Source organism: Mimulus guttatus, mitochondrion (assembly GCF_056151865.1).
Source record: "Mimulus guttatus mitochondrion, complete genome".
Taxonomy (NCBI): domain Eukaryota; kingdom Viridiplantae; phylum Streptophyta; class Magnoliopsida; order Lamiales; family Phrymaceae; genus Erythranthe; species Erythranthe guttata.
This window is the reverse complement of record NC_018041.1, coordinates 117,501-135,000: the sequence shown is the minus strand read 5'-3', so window position 1 is coordinate 135,000 and position 17,500 is coordinate 117,501. Positions and strand designations below refer to the sequence as shown.

The 17,500-nt window shown below is 44.7% G+C and overlaps 2 non-coding genes across 2 annotated transcripts, besides 3 other annotated features; both read right to left on the bottom strand.

The window, feature by feature from the left end:
• Positions 1–2,371: 2,371 nt before the first annotated feature.
• trnT-TGT lies at positions 2,372–2,450 on the bottom strand. Its single transcript has one exon. It is a non-coding gene; the product is annotated as a tRNA-Thr (tRNA).
• A 412-nt stretch (positions 2,451–2,862) lies between these two features.
• Positions 2,863–3,044: a sequence feature (chloroplast-derived region 7).
• A 10,203-nt stretch (positions 3,045–13,247) lies between these two features.
• trnS-TGA lies at positions 13,248–13,334 on the bottom strand. Its single transcript has one exon. It is a non-coding gene; the product is annotated as a tRNA-Ser (tRNA).
• Positions 13,335–13,732: 398 nt separating this feature from the next.
• Positions 13,733–15,291: a sequence feature (chloroplast-derived region 6).
• A 399-nt stretch (positions 15,292–15,690) lies between these two features.
• Positions 15,691–15,852: a sequence feature (chloroplast-derived region 5).
• Between the last annotated feature and the right edge of the window lie 1,648 nt (positions 15,853–17,500).

The following is a 17,500-nucleotide window of genomic DNA, read 5'->3' as shown; positions in this document are numbered from 1 at the left end:
CTGTGTTAGGGGAACTGTAACTGGGGTAGCCTTTCCTATTGATGAGATCAAGCCAAAAACAAGCAACCCAAAGGACAAGAGTCACCCGGTATGTAGCACGACCGTTAGAGCTTTAACTGCCTTTCCTGAGTGTAGTTCTGTATGGGATAAATCTTCCCGCAGGGGATAAACAATCAACATCTTACTAGCAGCTCCGTTGTTTCCAGCCTAAGGTCTATAATAGCCTATAGCAGTTGTGGTTGTAGCTCAATCAGTTAATCTTCGTTCATCCCCTTTTCACTCGGCTGTCTGTCTCCGTTAGCGCTGTGGCAATCGGTGTCGTGTCAAGCACCTTCCTTCCTGTAGTTAAGGAAGCTGCTGATATAGAATAAGTGCTGGGCATATATAACCAAAGATCGGAGTAACCGCCTCCCCCTAAAGCAATTGTAGAAGCTCCATCTCCAATTAATGTAGCAGCTTATAACATCCCCCTCAGGTGACTGAACTACCAGAATTCCTTACAACTCGTGCCCCATAGCCTTTCTCTTTGGCTAGAATAGCTCTCAACATCTTTCCCATCTCTCCAGTGTCTCAGATCCGGATTGTCTGCTCTTCCAATCAATCTCCGAATCGCTTCCCTTGAGGCGGGAACTCAATCAAAGAGAATGGGTGGGATTGTTCTTAAACTCAATCCTAGACTGACCTTGAGCGCTGCCTCTCAACACTGGCCCTAGGCTTGCCTAAGACAGACTCCTCTTTTCCTTCTTCTCGGTGAACTGAACTACCTTATGATGCCATCTCTCCTTCGCTCTTTATGGCAACTAGTGAAATGTAAGCTAGATTGCCCCTTGGCTTTGGGTTGGGATACGTTGAATCCGTTCTGCTGAGTTCTATTTTCACTACTCCTTGCCCCTGCCCTTTTATCTTTCTATCCGGCTAGAGAGTTGGATAGATGTTTTGGCTTTATCCTTTCTGGGTTCCTAGCCCAAAGGTTCTAGGGTTCGAGAGAGAATTCTGACTATAATAGTTGGAAGGGAAGAAGGTAATCAAATCAGTAGAATAGAATGCTGCTTTCCGTACTATCGGTTGTTCACATTCAAGCATGAGTAACCAGTCGATTCTATATATAAGATATAGCAGTCAACCATCAAGAAATCATCAACCATTTAACCCGAGATGGGCTCATACCTTTTTTCGTGTAGTGGGACTCCTTCTTCGTCAGTCAGAGACAGCAGCAGATAAAACAAGAGCGAAAATCGCTAATGGTGCTTTTATACGAAACTTTCTTTATAGTATACCACTTCTGGCTCGTCATGCTGCATCTCTTGCGAGACCAGGACCTTTTATCACGACTTTCGCCTCTAGCGTACCCTGCTTCCACTACTGTACGAATAGCATTTCCTGCTACGGTTTGAGCAGCAAACGGGGTGTCAAAAATCTCTTATTCTCTTTTGCCTTTGAATTGAATTCAAAACTGCGTAGGACCAAGAAACCCCCGGCAAGAGTAGGCCAAACAAGCAAAGGAATGAGCGTCTCGCCTTTAGTCTAATAAGGGCGTTAGCCCAGTGCAATGAAGCAGGCTCAAGGCCAAGGGACATTTTTTTAGGAAAGCAAGTCCCATCGAGTTAGCTCTTGGAGTAAAGGCATGACTTAAGGTAGCGAGTGACTTGAAGGTGAGATGGTTCAATAGTCGATTAGAGAAAGCGACTTCCCACGAGGGGAGGAAACTAAATAAATAGCGTAGATAAGGAAGTGGCTATTCTTTTTCATGACTCCGCTGCGCTCGAATAAGCTCTTTGCGTAAGAAAGGGATATGAGATAGATGCCAACAATCGGTAAAAAAAATATAGTAACTTACTGGTACCCCTGTCACTATTGTTTTGATGCTTAAATCAAGGCCTTTCTAAAAAAGAAAGAGGTCTGATGTGTGTCACTAGCCGAGTTAGAGGGCTAACCTAACCTTCAATAGACTCTTTCTGCAAGGAAATGACATAATTCTTTAGAATGAGTTTAAGGAAAATGCGGAGAATGCTCTTGTTACAGAATAGGCAACTGTGAGGGGAGGTTTGGATTGGACAATAGGGGCTGCCTTAGACGGTCTTGTCTTTCTCTTTGTGCAAATCCAGTGCTGGTGTCGAAGGTTTAGCCCAGCCCAGTGAATCAAGCAATTGAATCAGGAAGCGCTGCTAGAAGAGAATACTACATTGCCACTGCAAGTGCTTGAGAATGAGTTCACGCTCTTCTTGTTACAGTAAGTGCTGCAATTGAATCAGCTCTGGGACTTGAAGGCAGAGAAGGAGCCGGTGGAGTCAGTTAATCTGATTCATCCTATAATAAGCATCGAATCAGATTGATGGTAAAGAGAAATGAGATATTAAATGACCAAAGGTCTTATCACAAGCTGGATTCGAACCAGCACCTCTGGGAAATGAATACAATCCCAGCGAACTTCCTTTTCTTCTAATCGCGACTTTGGTTACTCGGTTCACCTTTCAGCTACGTCCGGGGTCGATCATATAGATCAACTAAGCCCCACCTCCACCAGCAAGAGTCAGAATGTTTGTTGCAATTCTTACAAACTCCCCAGTGTCCCCAAAAATGAGCAGATCATTTAAAGAGTTCAAACTGGTCCAAATGGAACCAACTTCGGGATTGAGCCCTGGTGGTAGAGTGAAGGTGGGTATTTGAAAATCGGGTTTAGAGGAGTCAAAGTGGAAGTCGTGGTGCTTCCTCCTAGGAAACCCGATTCCAATCCCGCGAATTCAAGAGAGTCCCCTGTAAGGGAAGACACGAACGGGAAGGACGAGCTACTTTCTTTCGACTTCCTGATGTCTCGCCCAGGTCAAAGACTGAGTCAAGCTACAGGTGACGGGTGAATATCAGAGGTTAAAGATATGAGAGAATGAATGTTGAATACCCACCAGAAAGACTCATCCAATCAAAAAGGATGTACAATAAAATACAAGATTTTTCTTACTCGACCAAACATCAGGAGAAGCAAATACAAGGGGTACACTAATAAGTAAGATTGATGAAGTAGCAATGAATGCAAAAAGAGCAAAATGAACTCATAACAGAAGCCTAGAGGACAGTTCTTCGTGGAGGGATGAGCGATTGGACCGCCTACGGAACAGATGCGACCCTTACCAGTTGACAGATGACAGACAGAAGAGCGGGAAGTCGCTCTATTTAAATAGAGGAATCCATTCTTTTTCGTCCTTTGTTCCACATACCAACCTGGTACTCATTCAAAAAGTCTTCTTTCTTTCGGAAGTGGGGCAATTGAGGCCCATTGATCCTTGGTTTTATGTCTAAAAGAGAGTTTCGAAAGTCGTCCTAGTCAACAGAATGAGGTTCTTCCCGCCATCCCTCTCATAACTCGAACTCGAACAACATCTTTCATTTCACATGCTGCCTTAGCAGCCTCGAGATCAAATACATCAGGAATTGGAGAATCTCTTATTTACTGCATCCCCAGCGATTCTTGAAAAAGAGCTTCGGCTTTTTGTTCTGTTGGACAGACATGAGGAACCCCGTTCAATCAGAGATCCTGGCAGAAGATGCCATTCCCTAAATCAGTCTAATCATCGGCTTGGCTTTACACCCTTTCCTTTTGGCTTGTCGAAATCCCGTTGAAGTTGATCAATTAATCGGCTTCATTTTCAGTTAAAGCCTCAATAGGCTTTGTGGTCCATTACTCGTTTTCCCCTCCTGGCCAAAGGGGAAATTACTGTTATTTGGGAACTACGCTTCTTCAAGTCTCATTTAGGGCTCTCAAGGAGCACCACCTGCTTATGGTTATCTCAAAAAAAAAGACATTTCTCCGTAAGTGGGCTCTACTTACTTTTACACCTTTCAAGGGCCTTTCCATCTATTGGAAATCCTGTCTTGTGTACCGTTGTACCGTCTTGTTAAGATAATGAGACCTTCTCTACGCGCCTCCCCTCCCACAAGGGGCTTTCCAAAGGCCTTCGTTGGTCATATCATGCAATTCCCCCTCTCTACCAACCTATCTATCGATTTTGAGTAAGACATGCGAATTGGAGAACTTATGTCCTCCCTGGCGATTAGTGAAATGGGGTTATCACTGTAATAAGAATCCCAAGGAACGTTAAGCCTTTGGTGTACTTAAAAATAGAAAGAAAGAGAATGGATTGATTGATGCTCTTCCTGCTGCTTGCTCACTGCGTGGGGTCAGAAGGAAGGTAGGATGCATCCCCGGGGCCTTACCGAGGAAAGAAATGCTGCTTGCTTTGTTAGATAGATGTGCGTTGCGTCTGAGGGTCTTCTCTATAAGAATCGTATCATCCATGGCGAATCGTATATAAGAGAACAGCCGTATGAATAGAATCTATCGACAAGTCGAGCCTACGTATATGTTAGAGCAAAACGAGATAATCCCAGTCGAGCGCTTGCTCTCTTCCGCCGCCGCGGTCCTGTCGATCCGCATGAACAGGGCGAGGTCTCTACTGCTCGGCCAACTCATATGCCCAACTCCTCTCTTTGATTGAGTTAGTCTGACCTTCTCGACTATTGGTTTGCCCGCACAGCTCTACAACTATATAGATAGGCTTAGCGATTCATCTTGATATCTTTATGGGAGCTTTACTCGACTCGTTGAGACTCGTCGGAACTGATCTCGGATAGAACAACAATACCACTTGATGTTCCTTGTTTCATCGGAGGTGCAACATAAATCTTTTCTTTGCGCTCCTCTTTCTCAAACTGTTTTCCGCATGTTTTTCTCCTCCGGAACAAGGTCTGATGCCTATCACGAGATAAGGTTGGTTCAGTCAGGAAAGATAGAGTTGGTGAATCAACTGACTGAAGATTTGGATAGTCATATTATATTACTAACATAAACTAGATCTTTGGTTTTTTCTTTAGTGGGCGGATGAACTAGCGCGCTTTGAAAGCGCAACCAACAGTTTATTACGTATTAGTAAGCTAAGCCTTTAGCTTAGCCTTGATAGAGCGCCAACAGCTCTTAGTCACTAAGCTGACTTACCAAACATTCAAACTCGAATGGAAATAGTTGGCACTCGACCCGACCACTCACTATCCCATGCCCACGAGACAAGGTGAGGTGGTAATGCGATGAGACGAATAGAATAAGACACTGCGAATTCTTGGATTCGGGTGTCAAAACAATGTGCGGACGGTCCCGAAAGAAACTCGTCTGTTTAGCGGCGCCGGCCGAGAGGATTGCTGATGGGCCGACCTATACCTATAGAAGTGGATGGAAACTCCCGCCCCGGAGTCAGAAGTGAACTAAAATGACATGGGTTGGGTTAAATAAGCAACAAGGATCTCCCCTCCCCCTAGCATCGGGCTAGCTAAGCTCTTTCCCGCTCCGGAGGCTAGCTATAGCTAGCTCAGCTCTCTCTTCGCGGCAAGGTAACTGTACAAGCTATTCGCCCGATGCGGCGCAATACATACCAATCAAATCAAATAAAGCGCTTACTGATTGACTTACCGCATCATCAATAGGCTCGTTTATGTACAAAGAACGGGGCAGGTAGACCGGTGATATGGAAAGAGATGTTTCTATATCAGCAGGAAGCCGTTTAGGCTTATGGCATTGTCGATCGCCTACCCGTTCGTGCGTGCAGGCAGGTATGCTATTTGGTCAATCCAAAAATCCGGGACGATGAGATACGGCGACCAAGGATCGCATTCAGTTTGAAGTCCCTACCGAGGAATGACCAAGTGCGATAAAGAGCAAGCGAAAACCAGCCCTTGGAGACGGGAGATGGCAGAAAGGAAGTGAAACTATGAACAGACGACTCGATCCTGGACCTCTTTTTATGTTCTGCCAGAGCGAAGGCTCGAAAAGATGAAAAGTGGGATGGATAAGCTCAAATAAAACTAATTTACGACGACATGGCAACAACTTTTTCACTGGGAACGACATGGATCAAAGGTATGAAGCGAGCAAAAAAAGTCAAGGTTTGAAAGAAAAGGAGTTGAACTTGAAAAGAAGGAAGAGAAGCAGAGATCAAAGGATAATGAAAGCGCCGAGCCATGAGTGAACACAACCAATGCGCTATACGGCCTCCTAACCCTACACGAATGAACAACATACTGAAGGGGATTAAAGAATCTATGACAAAACTAGGACAATGGCAGTAAATAAAAGAAAGAAAATGAGAACTGGAATTGAGGAACTCAATCGCTAGCAGCTGGCAAGAAGAAAAGACTTGCAGCAACTCCTTCAGAGCGAAGCAGCCATGCACAATCACTTAAGCCCTTACGCTGGGCTTCCCTAAAGAGAGCCCCTCCTCGCTCCACTCTCTCTAACAACGAAGGAAGTTAAGCTACTAAAAGGCGTAAGTCGTGACGGAACTCCATTCTATCTAGGAAGAGGAAGCGGCCCAGGCTTTCCGTCCCTGACCTCTGTCCCCAATCACATAAGCGACTGCATTCGTCACCTTCTCTCTGTTTTCTAGTTACCAATCTTTCATCGACTTATTCTTTCACTTTCCCCTTCGGTCAATAGCCCCTTTTATAGCGGTCTTGGTCCCTGGTTTGCTTCCCGTCAACCATCCTGACCGTCTATTACCTTTGAAAGCCGTCCCATCGCTATGCGCCTTTATGGCGGGGTATAGAGGAGCTCTTCTAGAGCGGCTTTCTTCTGAATAGAGAGATAGGGGAGGGTAGCGCATCCACAGTATAGAGAGATACCCTTCAACACAGTCAGTCACCCTTCGGCTACCCTCTGTGAGTGCTTTCTTCCAGCGAAAGGTAGCTACACTACCCTCAAAGTGAGATGGGGCCCGGTCTTCTCGCGCGGCTTCGCGAAAGGTCCGACTTGTTGATATGCTTGTCGATATGGAATTAGATCCAAAGGTTTCGACCACTCACTATCTAGAGAGAAACCCCAACCTTGCGGCCTCCCCACTTCTTATCCCTGGAGACCACCCGTTCCGCATCTATCTATTCATTCCGATCCCGCTGGTCCATCCAATAACGAAAGAAAGTGGTTTCCCAAAGACTCTGACAGAGCGGGACCGAGTTGTTTACTCTTTTCAAGTGGTCCAGTCTTTTTTACAGGTGGGGTGGTTCCTTCAGCTTCAGATAGGTGAATCAATGGGCCTCCACGGGAACGCTCGGGGGTATAGGGAAAATTTGAGTGCATTCACTAGCCAAGAATCTATCTCTAATAGTTCTTCCTTGCTTAGTCTTCAAGCTACTCTAAAGCGGTAGAATAAGAACTAAGGAACTGTGATTGAATCAGCTCTTGGGAATCGAATAGGAAGGAATGAAGCAAATTTCCCTAGTAGAATATGCCCAGAATCAGATTGAGGGACAGAAAGATAATAGGTGTTGCTAGGAAATGAATCAATACCCACGGACAGAGACTAGGCTGCACATGAATATAGATGCCCCATTGACTAAGAAGGGGCAAGCCTAAACCTCTGAGTCCCTAGGCAGAACAGGAATGAGAGCAGCAGGAAGCGTGGCAGTCTCGCTTGTTCTCGAATCAGCGCACTAGGAATTAAGCCATTGAAGATGATTTCCGACAAGTGAACATTCATAGAAAGAATACGCTCTGGTTCCTCTTAGCGTTACGACTCTGAACAAATGATGAAGATTGGGGGCACATCATGAATGACGAATTCTGGGGTTCTTCAAGACAAGAATCTCATTTACCGGGGCTTGCGGATCAGCCACTTGATGCTGTTCAGTCGTCCTACGTCGCCAGGTTCTTTTCTTAACCATCACCATAATATAGCGGACTTCCTCCACTCCAGGACCTTTTCCGCGAACTGCGAACACGTGTTCCAGGTGGCTTCCAAGCGGATCGGCTCACCGAAATGCTGTAGATAAAGAAAGAAAGGATTGACCCGAGCCAAGTAGTTCGGCTAAGCCGGAAAGAAAGAGTTAGATCCTCTACTTATTATGTATGCTTATTTATTATTCTATATAATAGAAGTATAGCATAACATTAGCTCTTGCTTTCCATATATTACTGGTTCTGGCATATTAGACTTAACTAGCGAGAGTATCTTATCCGAGATAGTTAAGATGACTGGAAGAAGGACCGGTGCTAGCTCTTGTCTTGGGGCATATTTGGCTTTTGACCTTTCTTTACGAGAAAAAGCCAGGTGCCTTACTATTATAGGGGGTAAGGCGTATCTGGAGTGAACAAACAGAGCAGAAATTATTTCCGGGATGACAAGAGGAGACCTTCTTTATGAAATGGATTTGACTCGGCTGGAGTGAAATCGATAGTCGGAAATAGATGGACTGAATGTTGGGCTTGACTTAAGGTGTAAGGCTTAGATGTCCCGGTAGAGCTCTTCCACTGCTAAGTGATGAGTAAGAAGGCATTGCTTGGCAGGTGTGGCATGGAAACGAAGGAATTATCTCACTCGGAAATCCGCTAATCAAACTGGGCTACCTTGACTTGATCTGCCCCCATCCTTTGAGTCAGTCTAGCTAGCATCGGATTCGGAGCAACTCAACCATAGGGATGCCCGATCGAGTTGATCAGGCCCAGATCTTGATGTAGAAAGTAGATCTCAAGCAGAGGCGGAGTAGCTCGCTTAAGAAGTCGGCATGCCACAGCCCTACCAATCCAGCATCCAATCAAACCTGGAAGTAGGCAAGACTGGATTCTTATCATAAAGATCTTATTATCTGTACTGTAGGGCGAGGAATGAAATAAGCAAGTGACTAAGGAGTCTTAGTCACGAACGATAGATAAATGTTATAGCCTTAACCTGGCTTTTTTCTGATTCTTACCTTTGGCTGGTTGTTTAGTTTAACCGAAAAGAGGCATTAGGGTTAGGCGGGAAAGATGGTGTGCAAAGAGGCGACAGACAACTAGTCGAAAGGAAGGCTAGAAGCGGAAACCAGTAGGCTATATGACGTAGCAGGGACCAATCATACCCAGATCCGGCCCAAGCGGACACAGTGATTAGACGTTGAGCGGAGCTCTTCCTGCGGTCTCACAGTTTAGGCTCTTGCTTCCTTCACCTTACGGAATATGGCATGTGAGAGGAGTGCAAGATCCACTGGCGAGGGTAGTCGAAATTCGGGACGTAGCTAAGCCTTACGAGGGATATATATCCCCGCCGCTCTCTCCCGCCTGAACTAGTTATGATGAAATCGATTCCTAAGAGCGGATTCTCCGCATCTAGGGTTCTGGCTTTAATCGGCGTAACGACAACTTTTGCCCTCTCCATATCGTTGGATAATTGGTTTTAGGATTCAACCGTGGATGCAGGATGCAGTCATGGAAAAGAATAATAAGGTTTGATTGATTACCCCACCAACCCAGGAAGTTTTAGCACAAGGAAATCGTGGAGACGCAGCCTTATTGGGAAATGACTGGAGCTTTGGCCTATGTTGGAGTATGTGGAGAAGCGCCTTCTGTCGTTTTAGTTGAGGAGGCAGAATGCATCTCTTATGTGAAGGAAACACTTTTCAAATGGAAGGTAGCCTAGCGCTTTCGCTTTCTATCACGAAAACAAAGAGCAAATCACCTCCCCTGCAGTTGACCCGGATCTGTATGTCCAAGCTTTGCATACGGGAGACTATAATTGAATGAGAAAAGGCAAGAAAGAGTGGCTCAACAGGCATTCACCGTCAACAGAATGGAATATGTTCTAGTAGACTTAAACCAAGAATGTGGCATGCCCCTATTTGTATTATCACATTGAAAAAACTATGCCTGGTTCACTGGTATCTTAATAGTCCAACGGTAGAAACACTATAAAGGGGCAACCAAAAGCAGGAATGCTATTCTGGAAGAGACAGGTCCACCACAGACAAGCATGAAGTGAAGGGGCGCTAGTCATCTCCTTTCTATCTATATGCCGATTGATATGGCTATTCGTACCTTTTTTTCTCAATCCCTTGCGCCGTGTTTTTTGAAGTCTGTATCGCACTAATGAGAGGGGGTGGCACCAGAGAGTTTGTTGATGAAGAACTTCATTCACAAGAGTCAACTGTTGCCTGAAGTAGGAACTAGATCTGACGCTACAATCCATAGAAATGTCATATGGGCGTCGTCATACTGGGAGTGGGGTCGGGGATCTGCTGGGTCTGAGAGCTGAAACACGTTCAAGCTCAAAGCTACTGGTTCTGTCATACTCTATTCTCTTTCTTTCTACTCTCGAGTTACTGGCTTTCCTTTCGAGCAGACTAAGAAGAAGAAGCCCCCCTAATACCGGATATGGCGGTAGCAGCTACGACTTCTTCCTTCTGGGCTTACTTGCCAAGTCCAATAGCAACGGATTCTGTACCAGCAAACCATATTTAACCGTTTGTTCCCTCTCCGTTCTAGCTTTCTAAATAAGTCAGATCGGTGCGGGAAAAACTCCTAAAGAAGTCAATCCGGAAGTTCCTTCCTTCCCCAGAGTTCTTCCTTCGTTGAGGGTTGGCACAAAAGCAGCAGATATTGAAACTAATAGCAAAGAAGGCTTTTTGCTCCTCTCCCTTTGGTCTGCTCATAAAACTCGCACCTCTCCTGGAAGTCGAGTTCTTTGTCTCCTCTCCTCGGGATAAGGGCTGAAGATGGGGTTTCTGTTCTTTCAGGTTTAGCACCATAGGCTAAGTCCGCTAGTCTTGCATTCATTCCTCAGGTGAAGTTAGTTGGTGGAATACCCCCTACTCCCAAAACTAAATAATAAGACTTCTATCCTTGAGGTAATTGTATCGGCCTTTGCTTCGAGTTCAATCGTATCAGCGCCTTCGCAGCCTGTCTTTCCATTCTTCGAGTGCAGTTCCTTTTGGGGCCTTTTTGACTCTTACCGAAGCAACCGTCTCAAGTGCTGACTTTTCTTCTCACCTTGGGTGAGCAGACCTTCTTGTGTCACGAGTGATGTCAAACCTCCTTTTTGTCTTGTCTTCTATTCCGAGAAGTGGTATAATAGGCCCCTAAGGGAAGCGGTTTGGCAGCAGTCCGAGCCTTCCATTGGTGTGAGTACGGCGCAATGCCAGTCATCGAATAAGCCTATCATCCTTGGCTTTAAACCCAATCCTTCGATCGTTCTTCAGTTCATGCTCGTGTAATAGACCCGGCCTTTAGGGGGGCCTCTCCTTCTGTGTCTGGGATTCGTACTTGAGGTGATGGTCCTGTCCCCTTGACTTTAGGGAATGCTTTCCAGTCGCTTTGGCAAGTCCAGCTCAACATCTGTAAGCAGTCCGTCCAGCACGTAGTACGTATGGGTAGGATGTCCGTAGCATTTAGTGGGAGAAGCCTAGCCTAGTCTTGTCTATAAAAGTTCTCCTGGAAAAGAAAAAGCGTGGTCGGAAATAAGCAATTCGATCAACTATCTCCCGTAAGGCCTTTCTTTAAGACCAGAGTGGATAGAGCGGCTAGGCGAACTGTGGGAGGAGATCCAAGAAGATTGGGTACACATATGAAAGAGCTCAGAAGAATTGGCATGAGCTGCATCACATGAACCAAGACCTTGGGCCAGAGCTGATGGAGCTAAAGGAGAAAGAGACATGGCACATATATGCGTAATTCAAAAGGTCAAGGTAGGTCTTACATAGTCTAGTTTAGTCTAGTCTAGTCAAAGAGAAGAATATAACTAGAACATAATAGTTGTAGAAGTTGTCGAGGATTCAATTCCATCGAACCTCTTGATGGTCTATTCTACACTCTTGGTCTATTAACAAGGGTACTATGTTTTTCAAAAATATGTAGTAGTCAGCCACGTAGCCGCTCTTGTTGAACCTGTACTTATTTATGGCTTCACTCCTCGGGGGAGGACTCCATCATATCAAAACTCTTTTTATCTCGACCAGAGAAGAGAAGAGATATGCGGGGTGACCTTATCACACTATGGCTTCATTCCAATAGGGCCTATCCATATCGAAAGGATCTAGCATAAGCCTTTGAGGAGGGAGCTCTTAGGACTATCAATCCGATACATGGCATTAGGGAGAAACCCTCGCCAGCCAGAAATTCGGTTGATTGGTCCCCTAAAAAATGAAAGAGTATGACTAGTGGGGACTAGAAGACCGGGGGACACAGCCCGTTGATCTATTCACAAGTTCCAAGGGCCTACCTTAATAATGAATTGGATACGTATGTATCGCCGAGGTTGCTATGGAACGAATCAACTATTTCCCGCCAAGGAAGCTAGAGCAATAGCCATAAAACTCAATCGAATGGCATTGAAGAAGTAGGGCCCAGTCCTTGGCGCCCTTAACAACTCTGTCGAGGTTTGCTTTAGAGTACTTAAACGGCCACCAGTGTGTTAACTACAAAGAGATTCTTTATTTTCTTTCGAACGTAAGGACTTTTAGTGCATTTCACTGCCGTCACCTACCCACGGTCGTCTTGGTTCTCCACTCCCCACAATTCCGGTCATGAGCTCGCAAGAAGCTCAGTAAATGCAAGAGCAGCAGCTGCGAGCGGACCCTCCATTAGGTAGGTGCATACATACGGAAATGGCTCTTACAGCTCATCGCTTCTCGAGTAAGGTTCGATTTAATTGAAGCCATGCTACTCATCAGCCGGAGCTAGCCTAGCAAGCAAAGAAATCCCTACTGGGGCAAGGTGAGCCGCGAGGCTCACTGATAGGCATATACGGAGATGGCACGCAGAGGTTTTTCATAGTTAAACGATTGTTGATGCTCTTGGAATTCCTAATCTAGATCAAGGGAGTCTGACAACTTCCTACGAAGGAAGCACACCCACACACCCGAAAGGGCTATCTATCTCTTGCTCTTGGAGACCTAGAGCGTCTTCTCTGTGCTTTAGATTAGTACTAAGAGCGGCTACGACATACTAAAACACCGGTAACACCAACCAACAGCAGCGGTTTCTGATTCAATTGGCTTGGATTCAATAGCAGCTATCCCTTTTGGTCCAGAACGTTTAGTGATCACAGAAGGGTACCTTAGAGAGAGGCTCTTCCTGATGTGAGATTGCCTGCTTGCTTCAGGGGAAGGAATTTGAGTGCTGATGTAGCTAACAGCCCCCTTGATAGTCGATTCATTAGGGTCGTTACCTTCCAACCACCTTTTTCTTTGTCTCTTAAGCCTCACAGCTATGGGACTTCCTAAAGAAAACTGCAATCGCAGTTTATCAACCATTCACAAGACCACCGAGATCTTCGACTTAGCTCCCAAAGGTAATCCACCCGGCCCTTTCCCAACCTATACAAGGAGAGCGGAAGATAACGAAAGGGAGACAAGGTCCTAACTAAATCATAACACAAACTACCATTCCATCTATCATATCAGTCGAGTCGATCCGATTCATTATTATCTATAGATAAGGCAAGAGAGAACTTCTGACCTCTCGGATGGAGAGGGATTCGAACCCCCGGTATTCCTATCAATACTTCGGTTTTCAAGACCGACTCTTTCAACCGCTCAGACATCCATCCCCTTCGCGCTTCGCACGCCCTATCTATCCGCGCGCTGGCGGGTAGGGGCTTATTTATGTGATTCGCTACGCTTGCTTGCCTCTATCGGCTGATTCTATTGCCTGCCGGTTAGCGAAACTTTTCCGGTAGTACGAATCGCTAGGCCTCGCCTCTTTCTATATGATAATATGCACCTTGGTTGCTGTGCTCCCTTCGGGTAATAGCAAGAGAGTGAAGAACGAATGATCCTCCAACCAAAAAGAGTGATTGAGTCCGCCTCAAGCGAGTGAGTTCGCGTCGAAAGAAAGAATCTAAGGTCCCCCAGGAGCTTCTGATTTTAGAGTCACTCACCAACTCTTATTGAAATTGAAGAAGAATAGCTAGAATCAGTTATTGTGCAAGACCAACCAATCCTCTACTTCTCCGGCCCTTTCCTAATCGGGGCTAAAATCCCTACTATGAAAAATGAAAAAAAAATAGGAATAAGACTTGATATTATTATCAATGCCCAAAAAAGATCATATTCGTAAAGCAAAAACATAGACGCACTCCTATGAACGTGGAAAATCTACCGGATTGGTCGATTCGAATTGAAGTTGTAAGGTCACCCATAACTGTTTAGTCAAAACAAGAATTCATTTTGACCAAACCATCTAGTTTCCTTTGATTATTGCGGGGCATATCTCATTTCAAGATTTATCGACTGACTTGACCGGGATCCTATTTCCAGTCTACTTCCAGTCTACAACATTTTTTTTTATTTCGATTTTATTTATTTAGTTTTATTTATTTAGTTAGTATAACTCTATATGTTCCGCTTAGACTCTCTTGTTTTCACCTAGGATTCTTGCTAAAGAAAGCGACTTCCAAATAAACATAGAATTATTATTTTGTGTTTAATAATTTGGAACTTATTATTCTTTTGATTATTCGAACGCACCAACTAGTTATGAAATCGCATTGACAGCCTCTACTCTTGTCCTAGCTCGTCGGAGAGCTAGATTTGCCTATTTGTCTCTTTCCTTCAGCTTTTCTCAAATTAGCTTCTGCTATTTCAAGAGTTTGCTGAGCTTCTTGTGAATCAATATCACTACCCTTTTCCGCATCATTTACTAAAACGGTGATCTGATCTCATTATTGCCTATTCTAGCAAAACCACCCATCAGAGCCATCGTTAACCATTGGTCCTTAAGGCGTATTCTCAAAATCCCTATATCTACAGCTGTAGCAATAGGAGCATGATTTGGTAATACGCCAATTTGACCACTATTCGTAGATAAAATGATTTCTTTCACTTCTGAATCCCAAACAATTCGATTAGGGGTCAGTACACAAAGATTTAAGGTCATTTCTTCAAATTGCTCTCCATTTCGAAGTTCATAGCCTTCGCGGTAGCTTCATCGATATTACCTACCAAATAAAAAAGGCCTGTTCAGGAAGACCATCTAATTCTCCGGAAAGGATCAATGGAAACCCTCTAATGGTTTCTGCTAGACCAACATATTTCCCTGGAGAACCGGTAAATACTTCGGCTACAAAAAAGGGTTGTGATAAGAAAGGCTCAATTTTTCGCGCTCTTGCTACGGTTAAATGATCCTCTTCGGAGAATTCGTCCAACCCAAGGATAGCTATAATGTCCTGAAGCTCTTTATAACGTTGTAAAGTTTGCTTAACTCTACTCTTTGCGCAGTTTCATAATGTTCCTCACCAACGATCCGAGGTTGAAGCATGGTTGAAGTTGAATCTAAAGGATCTACTGCTGGATAGATACCTTTGGCAGCTAATCCTCTTGATAGTACGGTAGTGTAGTAGCATCTAAATGTGCAAATGTCGTAGCAGGAGCAGGATCGGTCAAATCGTCTGCAGGTACATAAACTGCTTGAATAGAAGTTATGGACCCTTCTTTGGTAGAAGTAATTCTTTCGTGTAAAGAGCCCATTTCGGTACTCAGGGTGGGTTGATAACCGACAGCGGAAGGGGGGAGGAATGAACAGCAGCTCTAGGGGATAAATGTGGATATCCAGTGGCAACTGAGCAGGAGCAGCTCTACCCGCACATAGCTAAATATCCCCCTTCCACGCCACCCAGTTGGTGAGCTCCGCCCTTAAGGGAGCCCATCCGTCGGTCGGCCAATATTGGATAGTCAACTAGCGCACAGGGTCACTCGAATATCAAATATAAGAATAGCTGCCCCGGTCTCAAAAACAAGCATGGAAACAGCAGTCAATCAGAAAGATAAGTTGAAGTTAGCTTTCAGCTGTTCAACCACTAAAGACTAAAGTGGGTGAAGCATAGTTTTGTCCGTCCCTCTCGCTTTCAGCGCGGGATAGAGTTATCAGTACGTGCGACACCAACTCTTTCGTTTTCACTTATTTTCCCGGAGAAGAAGCAATGACGGTATCTGGGGAATAAGCATCGGCTAACTCTGTGCCAGCAGCCGCGGTAAGACAGAGGATGCAAGCGTTATCCGGAATGATTGGGCGTAAAGCGTCTGTAGGTGGCTTTTTAAGTCCGCCGTCAAATCCCAGGGCTCAACCCTTGGCCAGGCTAAGGAAGCCCTCCGGACGTACTCATGGACAACGTGAGGAACCGGGTCAACAAACTCACGATCGAAAAAAAGGAACTAATGCCGCTGATAGGAAATACATAGGCCGTACGCCCACTTACCACTTATTTAAGTAAGAATGAAGAATTCTCATTTGATTTGAATAAAGTGGAATCCCATAATCTTGTTAGACGAAAGACCCAGATTACAAGATCAAAGAAGCTCCCTTTGGTCCCCTCTTTCAATTTCATTAATCAATCCTGGAATCTCTATTCATGTAGTCTTTAGTCGAGGTGGGGCCCCGTAGATACCCTGATGGATTTCATCCCGCCCCTCTCTTTGTACTATCATAAATCTATCTATTTACGACTAAGACAAAAAAGACGTGAAGCCAAATAGAAAGAGATCTATCGCGAGCTTCCGTTATAAAAGCTAATACCATAGGACCTCTCTCGTTCTAAAATCAGTTGACTGGCTCACGTACTATCGTTCTATTTGAATTCCGTTTCTCCTGAAGCTTGAAAGCGGCTTGGCTTCATACTCTAACGGATTGGACTGAAACAGGCCTAAAAAAAAGTCAAAGCTTCCATCGCCGGAGACGAGACTGAGCTTCATCTGGACTTATTCCCATTGAAATTCTTTCCTTGACTTTAGAGAGGAATTTCATAATACTTGAAAGGAGAAAGAGAAAGAGCTACATACTTCTTGTAATACCTGGAACGGACGAACGATAAGAAAGTCAAATGTGAAGTTTAGTCTACCGGAGCTCATCTATTCTCTTAGTAAACGATATTCATTTCAATAGGAAGAGAGAAAGTTAGACAAGAATTATCATAGATAAGAGAGATTCGTTCTGCCCTTTGCTTTTATAGTCAAGTGAGGGAGTCCTCTCCCAGGAGCTTAGCCTTGTGTGACCTGAAATGGGTCGGCGACAGCCGGGATACCAGAGGGCATAAATTCCAATCTGACTTCAGAAGCAAAAGTAGAAACTGAAAACTCTGATTCTTTCAGTAGAGGGGATCCATGTTCCAGTAATTGGTATAAAAGATATGCCTTATGGTCAATGAAGATAGGTTTCTTGCTTTCCGAACTAACAGGAAAAGAGAGACATGCGAGTTCGACTCTCGTTCTATCCATCCATGTTCAGCAGTCCTTGTCCATGTTGGAACTGTTTCTGGCAGTACCGCTCAACTACGAGATGCTTGAAAGTCGATGTATCAATGTTCCCAAGAGTAGCATCAAACGGTGAATAAAGGCGCTCAGGTCCCCTTCAAAGGTTCACTCCATTGCTATCATTAGAAAGTGAGCAATGCTTCGCCAATTATGGCTAGGGAACCCTACCTCAAGGGCTTCTCTAATAGCCCCCTATTCCATATCCGAGTATGAGTATTATGGCTTAATGAGGCATCCGGAGTATTCTCTAATATTTCAAAAATAAATTGTCGAATGAAAGAAAGCAAAGACGAAAGGACAGAGATTAACACTGAGCACAAAGCCATCCTTTCCAATAAGTCCTGCAACTTCCTTACCTTGGGAACCGAAGCCAATATAAAGATCTTATTGTTAGAGTTGATAGGGATTCTAAACAATAATATTCTATTGGGATCCTACCTTGGTAACTGATTCGATTCTTGACTTATAA